This window comes from Triticum dicoccoides, chromosome 7A, assembly GCF_002162155.2.
Source record: "Triticum dicoccoides isolate Atlit2015 ecotype Zavitan chromosome 7A, WEW_v2.0, whole genome shotgun sequence".
NCBI lineage: Eukaryota > Viridiplantae > Streptophyta > Magnoliopsida > Poales > Poaceae > Triticum > Triticum dicoccoides.
In genome coordinates this window covers 125,108,093-125,112,865 of record NC_041392.1, presented here as the reverse complement: position 1 = coordinate 125,112,865, position 4,773 = coordinate 125,108,093, and positions in this window count along the sequence as shown.

Below are 4,773 nucleotides of genomic sequence, written 5' to 3'. Positions count from 1 at the left end.
TGTGGACACTCAGAGATGAAGTGGCCAAGTTTCTTGCACTTGTGACATGTTTTCCTCTTGTAGTCATGAGCAGGAGCTTCATCATTCCTTGAACTTGATCGGGAAGACTTTCTGAAGCCTTTCTTCTTGGTGATTTTTTGGAACTTCTTGACAAGCATAGCAAGTTCCCTTCCAATGTCTTCAGGATCATCAGAACTGTTGTCAGATTCTTCTTCAAATGAGGAGACAGCTTTTGCCTTCAAGGCACGAGTTCGCCCATAGTTTGGACCGTAGATATCTGTTTTCTCCGAAAGCTGAAACTCATGTGTGTTGAGCCTCTCAAGTATGTCAGACGGATCGAGTGTCTTGAAATCAGGACGTTCTTGAATCATCAGGGCCAAGATGTCAAATGAACTATCAAGTGATCTCAGCAGCGTCTTGACGACTTCGTGTTTGGTAATCTCAGTGGCGCCGAGTGCTTGAAGCTCATTTGTGATGTCAGTGAGTCGGTCAAATGTGTGCTGGACATTCTCATTGTCATTTCGCTTGAAGCGGTTGAAGAGGTCGCGAAGGACACTGATTCTCTGATCTCTCTGGGTTGAGATGCCTTCATTGACCTTGGAGAGCCAGTCCCAGACCAGCTTGGATGTCTTCAAAGCACTCACATGGCCATACTGTCCTTTGGTTAGATGACCACAGATGATATTCTTGGTAGTAGAGTCCAGTTGAACGAATTTCTTGACATCAGCAGAAGTGACACCTTCTCCAGCCTTGGGAACGCCGTTCTCAACGACATACCATAGGTCAACATGAATGGCTTCAAGATGCATGCGCATCTTATTCTTCCAGTAGGGATATTCAGTTCCATCAAAGACGGGGCACGCAGCGGAGACTTTAATTATCCCTGCAGTCGACATAGCTAAAACTCCAGGTGGTTAAACCGAATCACACAGAACAAGGGAGCACCTTGCTCTGATACCAATTGAAAGTGCGTTATATCGACTAGAGGGGGGTGAATAGGCGATTTTTATGGAAGTCTTTAGAACATGGGAGTTTTGAAGACAAACGATAAAATTAAACCTATTACCATGCAGCGGAAGGTAGACTACACTAGGCAAACCATAGTCAAGTATTCAATGAAGTGAAAGCACAAATGCTAATAGCAGCTAGGTAGTAAGGATCAGGTAGGAAGATATTGTGAAGCCAAACAGAACACACAGTCACTCAGTGAAGACAAATGATAGAGAAAACATACAATGACTTCACAAGGAGGAACAGTAAGTAAAGTGAAGTGAAGATGAAACCAGTGACTCGTTGAAGACAATGATTTGTTGGACCAGTTCCAGTTGCTGTGAGAATTGTACGTCTGGTTGGAGCGGCTAGGTATTTAAACCTTAGGACACACAGTCCCGGACACCCAGTCCTGAACATGCAGCTCAGGACACCCAGTCCTCACCGTATTCTCCTTGAGCTAAGGTCACATAGACCTCGCCCAATCACTCTGGTAAGTCGTCAAGGTAGACTCCCAAACCTTCACAGACTTCGTTCACTGGCAATCCACAATATCTCTTGGATGCTCAGAACGCGACGCCTAACCAGCTGGAGGATGCACACTCCTCAAGTGTAATAAGTCTTCAGATCACACAGACAAGAAGACTTAAGTGATGCCCAATTCTCTCTGGCTCTGGTGGTTAGGGCTTTATCCTCGCAAGGAATTCTCTCTCAAAGGCTTCGAGGTGGGTTGCTCTCAAACGACAAAAGCTGTGCTTTCAATCTTAGCAGCCAGCCGTTTATGGTTGTAGGGGGTGGGCTATTTATAGCCACTTGGCAACCCGACCTGATTTGTCCGAAATGACCCTGGGTCACTAAGGAACTGACATGTGTTCCAACGGTCAGATTTCAAACTCACACGGCAACTTTACTTGGGCTACAGGCAAAGCTGACTTGTCCGACTCTGGACAAGATTCGCTCTCATAGTTTTCACCCGAAGACATAGGTTTTTGGTTTAGGCATCACTTCAGTCATTCTGACTGGTTCTCTTGGACCCCGCTTAACAGTACGGTGGTTCCTATGACTCAACACAAAAGAAAAAGAACTACGAAAGATCTAAGTCTTCGAGCTCCATAGGCTTCATATCGTGTCTTCACTTGTCATAGTCTTCAGTGTGAATATCTTCATATACCACCTTTGACTTCAATGTCTTCATAAAGTTTTAGGGGTCATCTCTGGTAGTGAAACCGAATCAATGAGGGACTTCTACCTGTGTTATCCTGCAATTCTCACAAACACATTAGTCCCTCAACTAGGTTTGTCGTCAATACTCCAAAACCAACTAGGGGTGGCACTAGATGCACTTACAATCTCCCTCTTTTTGGTGATTGATGACAAACTAGTTGAAGTTTTCAACAGGGAATATAATCTGTGAAATTGTAAAGGATAAGGAATTGTCTTCATAAGTTGCAAGGGCTCCCCCTGAAGATGTGCATATAAGTTAATTTGCTTATGGAATGCAAATGCACATGGCAGGTTGTACTTGTGGAGATCCACTTCAACTTATGATGACAATCCACTATGCATGTGAAAGTATATGAATATAATGCCATGCATAATGGAAAATGGACGTCTGCAGAATGAGCTAAGTGCGGAATTTATCGTCGCACATGCAGAATTTATCTTCGCAAAACAAGGTGGCAAATAAGTAGCAGACGACCATCTAGTTTAAGTTTTACAACTTATAAGAACCGAATGTAGCAAAAACGAGAGTTGTAACCACGAAGCAAAATATAAAGCACCCGCCCATATGGACCCGCTTGAAGACTATCAATCTCATATGCTTCTCCCCCTTTTATCAGTAATGACCAAAAAGGTTTGAAGACATAGAGCCTCTACTCGTTCCCATGAGGAGTAGGTGAGGTAGCAGGGTTGTTGGTGTTGTTTGGCGGTGCAGAAGAGCTTGGAGGTGCTGAAGGAGGTGGCGGTGAAGTAGCATCATCTTCTTCCTCAATAATTCTGGCAGTCACTATGGCAGCAGAGGAAGAGAACTCAAAGTCTTCAAGGGATGGAGTTCCTAGCAGCACAGCCCTTCGAGGAGGTGTGGAGTCAAACTTGAATCTCTCAGTGTAGTCATCCTCTTGAAGATTAGCTTGAGAACACATCATCATGAGCCCTTTCCATGTGCGGCGACAGGTTTCATGGGCAATGAAAGCATTCTTGGTGGCAAGATTTCGAGTGCGATTAACATCCACCCAGAGGCTTTTCATCTGATGCTTCAGCCAGTCATGATGCCTATCATGTTTCTGATGTAGAGCCACAAGAAGCTCTCGGTCGTTGAGAACATGAGTGCCCTTCTTGGGTCTTAGAGCAGTGGCACTGTCAGTGGCTTCAGTGGAAGCAGGGTGTGGTGCACGTGTAGTGCCAGCCACAGGATACACCCGAGAAACTGCTTCAACGCCTTCAATGTGCTGAGTAAAACTCTGATGGTCTGCATTATGAAGACTTAGAGGTTGCTTGGCAGGTTCAGAATATATGGCTTCAGTAGACATGTCCATGTCAGGCAAGAAGATCCGATGGTTGCGGGCTGAGGGCTGATACGAGATGGCGGAGTGTAGCTTGATCAGCCGCATGACCCAAGGGGCGTAGAACTTCAAACCAAACAGATCAATGCCTGATGCAGCAAGTTGGCGTATGAAGAAGTCATGTGCATTGAAGCATTTGACATAAAGTATATAGAAGACCAAAGTCTTCATTGCACCCTGAAGCTTGGCATTTGGAGAGTGCCCTTTGATAGGCCAGAGAGTTTGCCGGATGATGTGATAGATGGTTCTGGGCAGGTACTCAAGGTCTTCAACGAAGAACTCTGTGGGATAAGCAGCATCTTCGGGCAATGGCTTCATCATGCTGAGCATTTGACTCATATCAGGTTCTGGCCACTGAAAGATGCTCTCAGTAGCTTCAGCATGCAGCTGACATCCTTGTTTGAAGAGATCGCTAGGAGTGGGCAAGCCAGTGAGCTCAATGATGTCAAATGCATTGGCTTCATGATGAACGTTGCCAGTCATCCACTCCAGGACCCAAGTCTTCGGATCTCTGTTGTACCCTTTGATGTGAAGTGTGGCATAGAATTGTAGCAGCAGCTCTTCATTCCAATGCTCTTCATCAGTAACAAACTGCAGCAGACCCACTTGCTTGAAGCAATCCAACGCTTCTTCTAGACAGGGCAGACCAGCTATAGCCTCAACGTCAAGGTGCTTGTGTGGGAAGATGCGACCTTGGTTGTAAAGAATGCAAGAGTAATAGCTTCGCCGAGGATAGCTCCAGAACCGATCAGATGATATCCTTTCCCTTGAGTAGGGGTTCCTGGAGCTATTGAAGAATGTGTTGTCTGCCCTGAAGCCATTGATGTTGAAGGAGCCAGGTGCTGATGCAGGACCTGGAAACCTTGGCAGTCTTGGGATTGGCTTCTGGACCTGAGGCCTGTGCTCAACATGATAGTTGAATTGGGGACCGGCAGCAGACTCAGGAACAGAAGTGGCGAGATCCGTGGCTTCGCTGTCTTCTGAAGCTTTTGCTGGGGAGGGCTCCACATTAGCTTCATTGTTGGTTGTGGCAGCCTCAAGATTTTCATCCTCCACTTGACTAGCTGGAGGGTCGGTCACAAGCACGTTCTCCTGGAGAACTGCTTCTTGGTGGAACAGGGGAGTGGGATCTTGTGGTACTTCTTCTTCTGTGGTTGATGCAGCCGGAATGTCTTCAGCAGAGACTTGAGGCCTTGGACCTTTGCGAAGCCTGCGTAGT